Genomic DNA, 17,215 nt, shown 5'->3' with positions numbered 1-17,215 from the left:
GAGAACATTATGCTGAGTGAAATAAGCCAGTCACCAAAAGGCAAATACTGTATGATTCCACTTGTCTGATGTATTTGGAATAAATTCACAGACACAGAAAGCAGAATGGTGGTTGCCAGAGGCTGGCGATGGGGGCAAGGGGAATTACCATTTAATGAGTATAGAGTTTTAGTTTCTGCAAGATGAAGAATGCTAGAGATGGATGGTGGTGATGGTTGCACAACAATGCGAAAGTATTTAATAACACTAAACCATATGCTTAAAAGGGTTAAGATGGCATTTTTTTGCTACGTGTATTTTACCACAGTTAAAATTAATAATTTTTAAAAACCTGAAAAATCAGATCATGTCAATTGGCTGCTTAAACTGTGTTAATAGTGCCCTTTGCTGTAAGTATAACAAATATTTACCTTGGGCTGCAAGATCTAGGTGACCTCTCCTCATCTTTCTCAGCTCATGTCTTAAAGTAAGGGAGTGAGATTTCATAATGTTCCAGTGCTTGCAACAGAGATAATAATCATGGTTATGATAATCATAAAGACAGATTCTAAGGTGGTCCCCATGACCCCAGTGGAGAGGAGCATGACTCGGGGGAGGTGGTCCTGTGATCAGCCAGACCTGAATGTGAATCTCTGCTTTGAAATTGGCCGGCTGGGGGATGAGGGCAAGTGACCTCCTGACTCTGAGTTTCAGCTTTCTCCTCTATAATATGGACTGGCAATGCTTACGTTTGCATAAAGTCACTGTGCCTCATATGACACTGTGCCTCACATCTTGCTAGTGCTCAGCAAATAGTGTCTACCCATCTCGATTTTTCTATTCTCCTGTCTCTCCAGCTGTAAGCCCAGTATGGAATGAACGATCCAAGGCTATAAGTGAGGTTGATACTTCCAAGGCTGAAGATGTGAGTTCTTTCCAGTGGATCAGGGAAGGCTACTTGAAGAGGGAGGATCCTGGTTGGGTGGAATGTGATTGTCAAATGTGGAGTGCTACAAAATGAAGGTTGGCAAAGCACAAGGTCTATTAGTCTTTTCCACATCTGTTTGGCTGTTCTTAGCAAGTCACGTTCCTTGCTAAGTTCCGGGCCCTGGGTGCAGAGAATGACCTCTCTCCACAGTCATAGTCTAGTGAAGATCTCCATGAAAGGTCTCTGCGTAGTAATGTGGGGTTCATATAGTGTGGTGACTAAGAGCACATGCCCTAGAGCCAGACGGCCACAAAACCCAGCTGTGTGACCTTGAGCCCATCCCCCTCTCCACAGTGTCTTCATCTCTACAATGGAGATAATTGCACCTACCTTACAGGGGCATGCTGGGATCCAGGGAGGCAATCCGTATAAAGCACCTGGAGTTATAGCAGGTGAATCCTAAGCTTTCGAGAAGCCTTAGCTGTTGTTAATATTACATCTTGCCTGGTCTTATCTGGGTTTACAGAGTATTTTGAACCTAAGCACACTTTTTGATGTCTGATTTGCATCACCATGAGATACTCCTTCTTAATCCCTTCTCAAACCAGAGCTCCTTGTGAGCAGGTACCCCATCAATTCATCTATTTCTCCTGCACCTGGAACCCAGTAGGTGCTTTATAAATGTCTCTGGAGTGGAATTCTCAAGAGTGGCAAGGAGAGGAAAGAGGTCATGAGGAACAAGGAGGCCTTGGAAGGAAGGAACGGGTTTTGGGTCATTGCAGGAGGTGGCTCTTCTGCACAACTCTAGAAGAGAACTTTATGTCAATGGAACAGGCATTGTTTTTAATCATTTAGAAATGTTATTATGAGAAGGGGTCTATAGGTGTCACGAGGCCCCCAAAGGAGTCCCTGGCATGTGAACTTCCAGAAGGAGGCGTTAAATAATTGGTGAGAAGAAGGACCCTTGGGGTCTCTCTCCCCTCTCTCTTCTCACCCCCTCATCTCTTTCTCTCTTTTCCTCCTCCTCCTCTTCCTCTTTCTCTCTGTCTTCCTGCCTCCCTCCTTTCCCCTCATTCCTCTTCTCTCTTCCTTCTTCCCTTTCATCTGTCTCTTGCTCTCTCTGAATTACTGTGTTATTCTTGTGCAGCTGACATTGCTTTCTTTACCCGTGAGAGCATACCTGGACAGTTGTGGGTTCCCTCGGTGTGTGTGTATATATGCCTGTATGGCTCTGTATATATCTCCGTGCATATGTAGTATCATATATATTTGTACACCTGGTAGCTGGCATGTTCTTTTTGGGGCCCTGGCAGTTTGTGTCTATGTGCATGAAGGGTTTCCTCTATGTATGTGTGTGTTTCCTCTATGTATGTGTGTGTGTTTACTTAGATGCTTGTGTGTCTACTACACCTGGGTGGCTCCAAGCTTTTGAGTGTGTACACTAGGATATTTATCTGTATCTGTGTGTCTCTGCATGTCCTCTCGATGTTTGCTTTTCTCTGTGGGTTTATGCCTAGATATCTGTGTGCTCCTGACTACCTCTAAGGGTGTGACCCCTTGTGCGATACTCCTGGAGGTGTGTGTATTTCTCTATCTCTTCCTTTCCCAAGAAGCTAGGATTTTTCTGCCATTGCACATCCTTGAACTTGTCAAGATGATGCCAATAGGTTGAACTTTCATGATCTACACCACAGGTTGGCAAACTTTTCCTTAAAAGGTAAGACAGTGAATATTTCAAGCTTTGTGCACCACATGGTCTTTGTGACAATTACTTTCATCTCTGCCTTTTAAAGTCGAAGCAGTCTTAGATAATATGTAAATGAATGAGTGTAGTTGTGCTCCACTAAAACTTAATCTGTGGACACTAAAATTTGAATTTCATATCACCTTTATGTGCCATAAAATACTCCTTATTTTTATTTTTGAGATGGAGTCTTGCTCTGTCACCCAGGCTGAAGTGCAGTGGCACGATCTCGGCTCATTGCAACCTCTGCCTCCCAGGTTCAAGTGATTCTCCTGCCTCAGCCTCCTGAGTATCTGGGATTACAGGCACATGCCACCATGACTGGCTAATTTTTGTATTTTTAGTAGAGACAGGTTTTGCCATATTGGCCAGGCTGGTCTCAAACTCCTGACCTCAGGTGATCTGCCCGCCTTGGCCTCCCGAAGTGCTGGGATTACGGGTGTGAGCCACTGTGCCAAGCCAAAATATTATTATTATTATTATTGTTATCAACTATCTGGAAAGGTGGAAACTATTCTTAGCTCACGGGACATACAAAAACAGGCAGTAAGTGGATTTGGCCCTCAGGCCCTAGTTGCAGACTCTAGGTCTATACACATGGAATGGGCATCCCTCCTTTATCCTCTTCCTGCCTAGTGAGAGTTGAGTGTCAAGGGCAACTGCTTAACCCTTTGTGGGCTTGGCACACAGACCTGCAACCTGCCCAGGAGACCTGGAGACTTGAATCTCTGCTTTGCAATTGACTGGCTGGGGGATGAGGGCAACTGACCATCTGTCTCTGAGTTTCAGCTTTCTCCTCTATAATATGGGCTGACAACGCTTACCTTGGCATAAAGTCTTTGACACTGTGCCTAGCATATTGTTAGTGCTCAGCAAATAGTGTCTACCTATCTGTGTATATTTCTGTATTCTCCTGTCTCTCCAGCTTTAAGCCCAGTCTGCAATGAATGAGCCAAGGTTGTAAGCAACATGGGTACTTCCAAGGGTGAAAGATGTGAGTTCTTTCCAGTGGATCAGGGAAGGCTACTTGAAGAGGGAGGATCCTGGCTGGGTGGAATGTGACTGTCAATGCAGATAGCTACAAAATGAAGGTTAGCAAAGCACAAAGTCTGTTACCCTTTTCCACATCCATATCAGTTTGGCTGTTCTTTGTTGTCATGTTCCTTGGTAAGTTCAGTCCTGGATGACAGAAAGCTATGATCACCTATCCCCCAGAATTTATTGAAGATCCCCTTGACTGGGCTTTGAAGCTAAGATCTGTTGAGAACAGAATGGACAAACCGTCTACTTTTGAGTCCCAGTTCTGCTACCTAGTAGCCTAATTACTTTTGGCAAGTGATGACATCACCTTTTCAAGTCTCAGTTTCCTCACCTGTAAAATGGGTCTACTAAATGCACCTTCTGTGTAGGGCTGTTGTGAAGCCTCAAGACATGGTGGGCATGCACTTAGTACAACTCCTGTTGAATACGAAATGCTCAATAACTTTGGCTACATTTATGGTCATTCCCAAGTACAGTGAACCCATCAAGAGGGGAAAAAAGACTTCTGCCAAAGTGAGCTGGCTTTTTGTGATTCAGCTTTTGCTGTGCTTTTCAGATTCTTAGGTTACCTGGAAATATGACTCTGGCATTTCTATGAGATTCCCCAGATAAAAACCTGGGTAGTTATCGCCTTTGCCCCTTTAATGAGCTATTAAGTGGCTTTGCTTAAATAACAGAGCAATTATTTTTTAGAATGCTGGCCTCTGGGGCCCTCCCCGGTCTTGGAGCTTTCACATCCCTACTTGCTTTACCAAGGTGACAAATGGAGACATCTCTCTGCTTCTTCCTCCTCCCAGGGATGAGAGGCAGGTAAGACCATAGGTCACTGAGGGATCAGTCTTGGCAAAGATGCATGCAGGTAGCCCTCAGAAAGTTGCCCTCAGAATTTAACCTACACGTGTGCCCTACATGTAGGCCCCTGGAAAAAGGCCTGCTCCTGCGCCCATGGCTAAAACCCTGGCTTCTTCTTGATCGTCCTTCACCTGACATCATGGTAACCTGCACGATGTCCTATGCCAAGGGTTTAACCACATTTTGACTTAACGTGTGTGAGTTTTTAAATCTTGGAAATACTATTGCTTACCATGCAGCGGGATAAACATAAAACCGAGGTTCAAATCTGCTGTTGCCACTTCCTAGCTCTACGACCTGGGGAAGCTAATGAAATTCTCCTAACCTTGGTTTCCTCATCTGTTCAATGGGACCAATAATAACTTGGAGAATCCATTTTAAACAGCCTGCCCAGGCAAAATGTCCCCAAGTCTTCCTTTATTTTGTCACAATCCTGCTCAATAACCTCCCACGGCTTCTTGCTACCTTTGGAGTAAAGTCTAAGGATCTTATCCCAGAATTCAATGCTTTCCATTATGTGGTTTGGACTTACTTTTACCTATCCCATCCGTTTCCATGAACCACCTGATCTATTTGAATTGGTTTCTTCATGGCTTCACTATGCCATGCACTTTCAGCCTCTTGGCTTTTGCTCATAGGTCCCTGTTACATGAAATGCGTTTTCTGTTCCTGCTCATCTATCATAACTTGTCCTATCCGTACCACTTACTAGCTGCATGACCTTGGGCAAGCCACTCGGCCACCTACATGAAACTTTTCGTCTGTAAATTGGGGAATCATAAAATGACATACTCAGGGTGCTCTATCCAGGAGTCAGCACAATATTACATGTTAAAAGCAAAGCAGGGTGCCTCATGCACAGTAAGCTTGACAGTTAGCAGTTATTGGTTTTGCTATAGCTAAAATCCTTCTTCGTCTCTAAGCACCTTTCCTAGCAACTCAGGTTCCTTTTGATTCTTCTCTCCTTACAGCTTTAAGAGCAATGGCCTCATGAAGCTCCCTCCAGCAGCCAGGCACCATGGATATCTTCCTGGCCTTCCAAGCAGACCACACCCCCTCTTGGCCCTAGGGGGTTTCCTTCTGAGTGTGATGTGGGGTATTGATTATGGCCTCTGATGTCCTCACAAGTGTGCCTTATCTCTTATTCTTGTAGGATGTCTCTTACCTGACCCCTATGCCAGTATCATGATTCAAAACCTGAGTCGAAAGTTCCTGAATTCTATCTCCAAAAGCAGCCTTTTAAGCAGAAAGGTCATTGTCAGGATCTTTAGAAGAGAAAGCTTGGAACAGTCACCCCCAGGAAATATTCTAGTTTTGCCAGATACAGGAGAATCAAACGAGTAAGGGAAAATATCTGTGCAGTAAAATGGTTCTTCTGATGCACACTTGGCTTTAGACTTTGCAAAGCTCTTACACTCAAATTACATTTCTCAGTTAAGACTCCAGCACCACTGTGAAGTGAATACTGTTGATTCCACTCCACAGGTGGGCAAACTGGTTTGGAGAGGTTAAGTGAATTGCCTAAGTTCACACAGAAGGTAAGTAATATAGAAGGGGCTTGAACTGAAATTTTCTTTCCCCAGATTCCAAGCACTTTCAAATACTCTGAACTTACTGTGTCAGAAATCCACCTTTTTAGCTGAGCACAGGGTCATGAGGCATAAACAACTACATTGTCCAACTTTACTTGTACTGTGGCCATGCAGTTAAGCTCTGGTCGATGAAATAAAAGAAGAGCTGATATGTGGAACTCCTGGGAAGACAGGTTTTTGTTGTTTTTGTTTTGTTTTGTTTCTTTAGTTGGAGTCTTGTTCTATTGTCCAGGCTGGAGCGCAGTGGTGCAATCTCAGCTCACTGCAGCCTTTGCCTCCCAGGTTCAAGTGATTCTCCTGCATCAGCCTCCTGAGTAGCTGGGATTACAGGCGCCCACCACCATATCTGGCTAACTTTTGTATTTTTAGTAGAGATAGGGTTTCACTACGTTGGCCAGGCTGGTCTCAAACTCCTGACCTCAGGTGATCTGCCTGCCTCAGCCTCCTAAAGTGCTGGGATTACAGGTGTGAACTGTCACACCTGGCCCTGGGAAGACAGTTTATGGGGTGTTGATCTGGCTGGGAGAAGCCTATTTTGCCCCTCTGCCTTTCCTTCTGCTTTAAGCTGCAATTTGCATGTGATGGCTGGTGCTCTAGCAGCCATTTTGAACCAGGAGGCAGCCATGAGACTAGATTATGTGCCAGAAAGTAGGGCAAAAATTGAGTCTTGGGTCCCCCATGTCCCCACTCACCTGCCATGTCAGCCTTGATCTGCCATCTCTCAACTTCTGTTAAATGCTGAAGAAATAAGCTTCTACCTTTTTTTTGTTTTGTTTTATTTTTTTGAGATGGAGTTTCACTCTTGTTGCCCAGGCTGGAGTGTAATTGTGCTCACTGCAACCTCTGCCTCCTGGGTTCAAGCGACTCTCCTGCCTCAGCCTCCAAAATAGCTGGGATTATAGGCACCTGCCACCATACCCAGCTAATTTTTGTATTTTTAGTAGAGACGGGGTTTTACCATGTTGGCCAGGCTGGTCTCAAACCCATAACCTCAGATGATCTGCTCTCCTCGGCCTCCCAAAATGCTGCGATTACAGGATTGAGCCACTGTGCCTAGCCTAACCTACCTTGTTTAAGCCACTGTCATGTTGGATTTTTCTGTCACTTGCAGCCTTCTTCCTCCTATACTTGCTCTGATTCTAGCTCTTTTTAAATGTTCTTATGGCATCTTGTATGTTTTCTTCATAACACTCATCACAGCCAGAATGCATTATTTATTTTACAATTGTTATTTAATCTACATTTCCAGTAGTGTGCAGTCCATTGAAGGTAGGTAGGGACTGTGTCTTTTCTTATTTGTTGTTACACCTTGGCACATGGCAGAGGGCCAGGCCAGAGGAGGCACTGATGAATATTTATAGAATGAACAAATATTCCTTGCTCCCAACCTCTCCAATAGGTCCCAGGCAGTTAACCCAGGGAAAGGGAAGCCTGCATCTTTCTCTCAGCCTCACATTCTCACTTCTTCTCTCCAGTGGATTCCCTTTGCTTGCAAATGCCAGGACTTTCGGAATGAACTAGTGCTACTGGGAAGAACCAAATTCAATACGCTGAAAATGTATATTTTCCTTTGTCTCCAAGTCTCTATCTTGTGTCTTCTAAGTCACCTTTATGCTTAGCTATGAGAATAAGTCTAAGAAAGATGAAAAAGACAAAAGACCCCAAGGGAGCAATTCCCTTTTCTGATGCACTTCCAGTTCACCACTAAAAACAAAGTGAATTTCAGGCAGAGAGAGTGTAGGCACAAGTGTAGAACTTACTGAGCTTGTGCCATTAGCATCGCAATTGAGCTGCAGGACCTGACACTGATGCAATCTACGTTCATTTCCTAGACCTGCCACTTTCTACCTGTGTGACCACAGACCCTTCCTTTGACCTCTCAGAGCCTTGGTTTTCTCATCTGCAAAATGGAAACAGTTAGATCTCCCACCTCATAGGTTTGCTGTGAGGATTAAATGAGGAAATTTGAGTGTAGGGTGTAGCAGAGTAAATTCCTCTAAACTGGGAACTATTTTTACATTTTTATTCACTTTAATCCATTTAGAAAGGCTTGCTGCTGTGACTGTTTTGTAGCACTGATCCCATTCTGGGCTTCTTGAAACCTTCCAGATGAGCTGAAAATTGACTGTGATGGATGATGGCGCCGAATTGGAAAGAAATGATTCATTCTCTATCAGCTGTGCAGATGATATACAATGCAAAGTGCTCATGTCTAGCCTCGCTCCCCTCCCGCACAGTAAACCTCTCGTATTCTCTTAGCAGGTGTTCATTATTCCCTTGCCAAACATCCAGATAAGCGGGTCTGTTTTTATCAAAGGGCAGAGAATATAGGGTCCTTGGACCACGGTGTGCATACAGGGGTCTTTTAACAGACAGAGTAGCTTTCATGTGGCCTTGTGGATGACAAACAGCTAATCCTTTTCACCAGGTTCTAAGTTGAAAGGACTCTGGTGTGGGTTTGGTGTGGAACCTAAAAATCTATCATTTACTTTACTGATCTTACTGTTTCCAAGCAGTGCCTGCTTGCATTCTGCTTGGAATCAAATCCAAAGGTTTCACTAAAATGCTGTAAGAAAGAGGACATGCTCTAAAAGGGTGCTGAATAAAGGGAGCATAAAACTTTGGTTTTCGGGATTCCAGATTTTTAGCTGTGCAGGTTATCCAACAAAAAATGATGGGACCCCATGGATGCTGGCAAAATAAAGTTGCATCTAATAAACATGTTGGATGCTTGCACCCAGTCAACCATCAGTACCCAGTGGTTCTCTGAAAGTGGTTAATGGAAGATTACAGTACCCCATGAGAAAGTGTGGGCTAGTTATAGCAGCCAAATAAGCTGACTTTTAAAAAACGGAGGCAAAACTCACATACCATAAATTAAACCATCTTAAAGTGAATAATTCAGTGGCACTTGGTATATTTACACCGTTGTGCAATCATCATCTCTATCTTGTTCCAAAACACTTTCATCACCCCAAAGGAAAATTCTGCACCCGTGAAGCAGCCACTCCCTTTCTCTCCTGCTCCCAGCCCTTGGCAACCACCAGTCTACTTTATATCCTTATGGATTGGTCCATTCTGGAAATTTCATAAAAATGGGATCATACAGTATGTGACATTTTTGTAACTGGCTTCTTTCGGTCAGTGTAAAGTTTCCAGATTCATCCACCTTGTAGCATTATCAGTACTTCCTTCCTTTTTATGAATGAATAATATGTCATTGTATTTATAGACCATGTTTTATCTGTTCGTCCAGTGATGGGCATGTGAGTTGTTGTCACCTATCCGCTATTATGAGTAATGTTGTTATGAACATTTATGTACAAGCATTTGTTTGAGTATCTGTTTTCAGTTCTTTTGGGGATAGACATCAGAGTTGCAGGGTCATATGGAACTTTTTGAGGAACTAACTAATCTGTTTATACACACATGTGGTACACTGCTGGTGGACTCTCAGGAAAACCTGGGGTGGAGAGAGCTCAATCAACTAAGCTCTTGCTTGAGCAAAGAGGAAGAGTAGTCAAAGAAAGTTGGGGTAATTATTGTTATTGCAAACTTCTCTAATGCTGTAAGTACTAGGGAAAGGTTTACACTGGAAATACAGAATTTTCCATTTTGTACAAAGTGCTTCCCTTACCTCATTCTCTATTGATTTCCCCAGTAGTCGTTTGTGAACAGAGAATTGAGAAGGATGTGCTAATTTTCTTGGGAATTTACAGATCAAGGGGAATGTCCTAAACATGATCCTGCCTGTTCCTACATGAAGCAGGTGTTTACGCAAATCTTTGGTGCAAATAGTTGATGTGGAGTCTGGCACTTTCTGGACCTACACTGGCTGGAAAAGCTATCAAGTGCATGCAAGAGCTGCCCCACACCTGACCTCTGTTTGTGGACAACTGTGGCTCCATACAGGGCAGGGAAGCCACCCGCCATAGAACATCAGCGTCGCCACCTCTAATTGTTGGGCTGGGAGCGAACTTCCTGAACTGGGAGGGTGTTCTCAACCAGGAATCAGCACCCTGTCATGCTTACTGAGGTTCCATGGAGAACCCAAGTCAAGTTCTTCCTGGGTGGGGATCCTAGGAAGGGGCGAGCTGAACATGGAAAATGCTCAGGGCTTTTTCCACCTTCCTCAATTTCTTCCCCTCGATTCCCTCAACAGATGATAAGCTCCTTAAAGGTATGGACCTTATTTTCACTGTTATTTTTATCTCCACTGATAAGCAAACAGAATGTGTTTAACAAATGATAATGAATAAATGAATGTATGCATTAATGACTTTTATCTTTTTCAAAGTCCCTGGACAGGAGGAGAATGATATAAAATATGAATAACAGCCTTAGCCATCAAAAAGAGGTTCTAGGTAGCTCTGTGCTTCTAAGATTTTCTCCTATGATTGATCCTGTCAACACTCCAGGAATTTAGGGCCTTCCCAGCTGCTGTTCCCGCTATCTGGATGCTGTTCCCACAGGTAGAGTTCACTCTCTCATTTCTTTCACATCTCTGCTAGATACCAGCTCCTTATAGAGGTTTTCCCAGACCACCACAATAAAAAAAATAGCATCCCCTAGCACTCTAAATTGTTTAAGCCAGTTAATATTTGACACATCCAAAAGAATACATGTAGCATCTCGTTAAGTTAGAAACAACCAATAATAAAATCACACCTTTGAGTCAACTCAACTGAAGAGCTGAAACACATCACAGCTGTTAGAGCTGTTTCTGCTCTCTGCTCTAATCCCATCTGCTTTCCTGACCCCAATTCTACCCAAGCATCACTGCCATTGTGGATTTTTGTCCTTTTCTGGGCTTTGTATATTATGTAGCATTTATCAACACCTGATGTATCATATCATTATTTATTTGTGAACTTCTGGTCTTTCTTTCCTCAAATCTAATCTCCATAAAGGCAAAAGGTGTTGTCTACTCCTTGTCTTTACAGTGCCTGGTACACAGTAAGTCCTGAATAAATATTTACTGAAGAAAGAAATGAATGAATCAATGAATGAATTAATGTTGGTTGTGGAAATCTTTCCTTATCCATGATTGTTGCTTCCAAGGCAGGGGGCACAGATGGGCATCTTTGAGGCTGGTCTGTGTAACTCATGACCGGTGCTAGGCTTCTCCTGGCTCCCAGATGTTTGTATTTATTTCACATTATTTTTTTCCACCATGATTTAATTGCCTCCCATACAACCTCCACACACATATTCATCCCTTCTGTGCTTGGTTACTGCTCTCCAGCCTTCAAGGCTCAACCTGGGCAGCACTTGGGAATGATTTTCTCCCTGTGCCTAGGCTGGGTTTGATGCTTCTTCTGGACCAATAATAATGTAGAGAATTTATTTTACAACGCCTGCCCAAAGAGTCCCCCAAACCTTCCTCCATCGTGTCACTATCCTGCTCAATAACCTTCCATGGCTCCTTGTTAACTTTGGAGTAAAGTCTATGCGTCTTATCCTGGGATTCAAGGCTTTTCATTATGTGGTTTGGATCTACTCTTTCCTGTCCAATGTCCATCTGTGAACCACCTGCTCTATCCAAGTTGGTTCTCAGTGCCCCATCTAAACTTCTTCTGGGCTTTCTCCTTCCTCTCCAATTTTGTCATCCTCATTTTACAGCACTGTCCTTATTATTTTGCTTTTCCCTGAATGCCACAAGAACTTTATTCCTGCAACTGCCCTTCATCTCTGTGTCTCAGCACCTAGACCATAGAGCTCTGCTAAGAAATGATGTGAAGGGAATGAATGATCAGGTGACTTCTGTTTCATCTCATCACACAAGGAGAACATTGAGGAGAACCCCAAGAAATGAAGATTTCTAGCTTTAGCATGAAGAATAGCTATTCTGAGCAATTGGCTTGGTTTTGTGCAGCTATTTGGAACCACACAACTTTCTAATTCCTCTTTTCACATTGGCTGGCAGGAAGCTGAGGGGCAGATGCATGGTCCATCCTGGCAAATCAACAGAACATGTGAGGAATCTCAGCCTCCTTTTCTGCTGTTTTATGCCCTTGCCATTGATAATAATTTCACGGAAAAAAGTTGTCTAACCCCATTTTACTTTGGGCTATTTTTGTTGCATTTTACATAGCATTGAAAGTGACTCGAAGACCTTTCCACAGTAAGGCAATACATGAGCTAATTCTATTAGTTTCCTTTTGCTGTAATAACAAATTATTGCAAGTTTAGTGGCTTGTACAGTTGGAGAGATCGGAAGTCCAAAGTAAGTCTTATGGGGCTAAAATCAAGGTGAGGTTTTCTGGAGGTTCTAGGGAGAAACACGTACCCTGTCTTTCCCAGCTTCTCGGAGCCACCTGTGTTCCTTAGCTTGTGGCCCCACATCACTTTCTTCTCTGCTTCTGTCATTGCATTTCCTCTTCCTGACCCTCCTGCCTCTCTCTTATAAAGGCCTTTATAGTGGAATTGGTCCTGCCTAGATAATTCAGGATCATGTCCCGTCTCAAGATCCTCAAATTTATCACATCTGCAAAGTCCCTTTTGCCACATAAGGTCACACAGTTACCAGTGCCAGGGATTCTGGGGATTAGGAAGTGGACATCTCGGGGGTTGGAGGAGGAGGGACGGTATTATGCAGGGGACTACATCAGCTTGTCAATCATCTAAGTTACTCCCGATATGAAGTGGTACCTGGTGACCTGGGATTTTCATCAGGTAGTGTAGTAATTATCTTTCACGAACTCTTAATAGGAACAATGAACAAAAGTGAGATGGAACTTTTATTTCTGAAGTTCAATCTTTCCAGGGAAACCAGGGTGTCATTCTAGATAAATTAAAGAAGTAAATCCATCCTGAGTCCACATCTCAATGGCCTCCCCTCTTCCACTACTGAAATTTCCCAGTTCATCCTCCTCGCCCCCCTCCTCTCTGCTCTTCTCTAGCTTCTTTTACAAGGAGGTGCCCCGGCCCTTAAGCAATTCCCCGAAGATCAAAACCTGTGAGCTTTCCTCAGCCCAGTGTGCCCCGAAGCTGACACCTCTCCTGGTGACTTGGAAGCACTGCTAACACCCAGTTTTAATTAGCCAGCTGAAGAAGTGTTGTCTTAGCAGAAAGTCTAAAGCATTTTGAAATAAGTTCTTGACAATTCAGCTCCCAAGGGAAAGTCCAGCTTGCCTTTCTGGTTTGCCGTGTTTAAACCTTTTGATGACTCTGTAAAAGTCTGACCTTCTCGGGCACCATCAGGCAAGATGCTTGGAACAATCGCTCTTTCTCTTTTACATTGTGATTTTCTTCATATTAATTCTCTCCCTGGTTGCCCCCAGCAACAGTCCTTTCTTTCCCTGCAGAGCCTTACTTGCTCTGTTAAATCCAGTCACTCCCATCGATCAAGCAGATATTTCTGGATGTGGCAATCAAATTCAGGCCCCAATGGGAGTATAAACATTATACGTTGTCTCTATTCCTGTAGTGCCCCTTCCAGGCACTGCTGCAGTGGAGAAATCTGAAAACAAAAGGCTTAAAAACCCTGACTATGTTTCTCTTACAAGATCAAAGTTTTCAGATTCTATCTTGCCCAAAGAAGGAAAGTCTGGGGACAGAGGCTGGCTTAAGTCTCTTGATTCACTTTATTGGCTGTGTACACTTTAGTAAATTACTTGAACTTGTTGAATTTCAGTTCCCTTTTTCGGGGGTGGGGTGGAGACACACACATATGCAGGCACACACACACCAGGGCAAAGATCTATGACAACAAAAATATATTCCTGAAACTTGGCTCCTGCTACAAAACTTAAGTAAATACATACAGAGAAGCATGGATGAGTCGGGGGAACAGTATAGTCAGAATTAATGGGTTATGCTATTATTTACCAGCTGTGTAGAATTTTTATTTTCTCTGTCTTAGTGTTTCCTCATCAGTAAAATAGTCATAATAATGTCACCTCGGAGCTAGTTGGGACTTTAAATTAATTCATATGTGCAAAGTGTTTAAATGCATAAGCAATAGCTATCATTATTTTTATTATAATTCTATAAGATGGAGATCATCATTAGAGATTTATGCAAAGGACTGGGTGGTAAAAGGAATGCAATAGATGTTATCTATTATTATCATGGACAGTTGTTCTATGCATTTGGGGCTGGGTTTAAGAAAATGTGATCATGGTTAGTGTGGAAGATGGATAGAGAGGATTTAAGTTTGCTAGTCCAAAGTGGTGGAAATGTTTAGAAAAGACAAGAGGAACAAGAGTTTTCACATAGATGGAAACTGACTGGTAGAAAGTACTTTGGGACCATGATTGAGGAGACTGAATTAGATACCAAAGCAAAGATAAAGAATTACATCCTTCCAGCTGAACCTCCGCACTACAGATGATGAATGATAGAAGTAATTAAAGAAAAATCGAGCTGAGATGAACCTTTTCCCTTTTAGCTCATCATAAGCTAGTAGCTGCTTTTCGTTGGTCAATATTTACCTCCTGAACTGAGAAATGGGAGTCAATACTTACTTCCTATTGTTAGTACATCTATTTTCTGTACACTACACGTAAGCGGCCTATACACACAGGCACCAATACATTAATAGCTATATCAATAGAAAATCAACAATAATCATTTATTTTTAATGGTCATCACCACTGAAACACCAAACAGTGCAGTATGCTTAAGACAAAGAAGGAACACTTAGCATGATAGATGTCTGTGGATAATTGATTTAGGTTAACAACTTCCTTTCCTAATGGTGCTAATTGCGTTAATCAACAAGCTGATTTCATCAGAGACTTTCAAAGGCTCATCCTGGAGGTTGCCAGCTCTTTCTCTGGCTGATGAGTTAGTTCCCCAAGTGAAGATACCCAACTCGATTTATAATCATCAGCAAAACTGTTTTAGTGATGGCTTACAGTCCAACCAATTAACCTATTCAGCAGTTTCTGGCTCTGTTAGAATTCATGGGCCTGGTTAATTGGGCAGATCAGGTCTAGTGCCGTGTATATTTGGCGCTGGTGCTGGTGGTGGTGGTTTGGGCTACCCAGAAGTTTTTTTCTCCTTAATGTAGTCCCTCAGTTTCCTTTACGGGCAACTCACCCAACTTCATTCCGTGTTCTTCCAGTGGACAGAGAGTCTATGTGTGAAACCAAGAGACGGTCTCTTGGAAATTAAAATCTTCAGCAAAAAGATCCAAGGGTAAGAGAAACAAATAGACTTAGAACACATTAACTTCAGTGGGAGTGTCCAGACAAATCTGCCAGCCTAGTAGGTACCTGCTTTCAAGGGTTCCAGGAGAAATTCCTAGTTGCTAAACCTTAGTCCTTGGAGTTCTCCCATATCCTTTTAGTGGAGTCCCTTTTGGCTCATGTTACCAGAGTCAGCTACTGTTGCTTGCAATCAAACAGTCACAACTGGTTCAGTTGTCATACTGGCTTTATCAATTCTAATTAATTGATAATGGCTACATGGAGTGTTGTGTTAAGAAGGATTCAGAGAATTCATCCAAAAACTGCAAAGAGTGCAGCACTCAATTAGAAATACTTGCATAGAGGAAGTGTTGGGGGAAGACCAATGTAGGGGGTAGGGTAGAATATTACTAATGTCAAATACATGCCAGGGGCCTAGAGGCATACAGCACAGTGGTCAAGGAGGGTGGAGGAATGGGATCTAGAGCCAACATGCCTGAGTTCACATCCTGCTTCTCCCACTTCTTAGCTGTGTGATCTTGAACAAGTCACTTAGCGCTCTGTACCTCAGTTTCCTCAACCGTACAATGAGGATGCCAGCACACCCTTTGTAGGTTGTTGTGAGAATGAGATTGGTTAATTACAAGTAAAGGACTTAAGATAATCTATTTGGCCCACAGTAAGGGCTCAATAAAATATTACCCACTGCTGCTGTTGTTGTATCGTTGTTACACTTGGGGTGTAGATGGTTGCAGCCTGGGAAGTGAATGAATGCCTGAATAGATAAAAGAATAGATGAGTTGTCATTTTGAAAGAAAGCAATCAATTCCAGAGTAATCTGCAGATTAAAGTCTGTGGCCATTGCCATCATTTCCTTGATTTGATTCTCTGAAGTCATCTTTCTACTATACACCTGTATGCAATTTGGGTCCAATTTTCCTTTATTAGGGTTTCTATAGGAGCTAAAACTACAAGATCAAATGTTTTTTTTTTCTCTCTCTCTCCTTCTGTCCCCCTCTCTGTTTATCCCACACCACTCCTGTATTTAAGCCAATGTTTCTATTTCACATCTGCTATATCTTTTTCTTTAAATAGGTCATATTGAAAATATTTATTTCTAGCCATTTCCTTTTGCTCACTGCTAATATGCGTTGTTTTGAGAAACTATTTCTGTCTTTTTTCTAAAGCAAAGGCAGTAAACTCTAAAAAATCCCAACTCCTTGGAATCTTAATTTGTCTAATTCTTTATAGGAAGCTTATTTAACAAATTTTAATCCTGATCCGGGAAATATTCTATATACACATCTAATACAAATAGTATCTATCTATCCATCCATCTGTCATCTATCTTTTTAAACTTTTTTATGTATGTATGTTTGTATGTATGTATGTATTTTTGAGACAGGATCTCATTCTGTTGCTCAGGCTGGAGTGCAGTGATCACAGCTCACTGCAGCCTTGACTTCCTGGGCTCAGGTGATCCTCCCACCTCAGCCTCTCGCATAGCTGAAATCACAGATGCTCACCACCATGCCCAGCTAATTTCTTTTTTTTTTTTTATTTTTAGTAGAAACGAGGTCTCACTATGTTGTCCAGGCTGGTCTCAAACTCCTGAGCTTAAGCAATCCTCCTACCTTGGCCTCCCAAAGTGTTGGGATTACAGGCATGAGCCACTGCACCCAGCTTACCTATTTGTGTTCTCTCTTATATTTATTAATTCCCTTTTCTTTACAACGGCTAATGTTTATTCATCTCTTATTATGTGCCAGCCACTCTGCTGAACACTTCTCATTCGAATGTCCTGAAAACCTAGGAGGAAAATGCTCGTTCCCCCTATTTTACGTATGAGGAAACTGAGGCACAAAGTAGTCCACCAACATGACGACTAACGGTGGCCAAGGCTGTCATCTGGACCTGGGTGGGTCTGGGTTCCACAATGCCCTGC

The sequence above is a fragment of the Symphalangus syndactylus genome, chromosome 13, assembly GCF_028878055.3.
Source record: "Symphalangus syndactylus isolate Jambi chromosome 13, NHGRI_mSymSyn1-v2.1_pri, whole genome shotgun sequence".
NCBI classification, from domain to species: Eukaryota; Metazoa; Chordata; class Mammalia; order Primates; family Hylobatidae; genus Symphalangus; species Symphalangus syndactylus.
Note: the sequence above shows the minus strand (reverse complement) of the source record.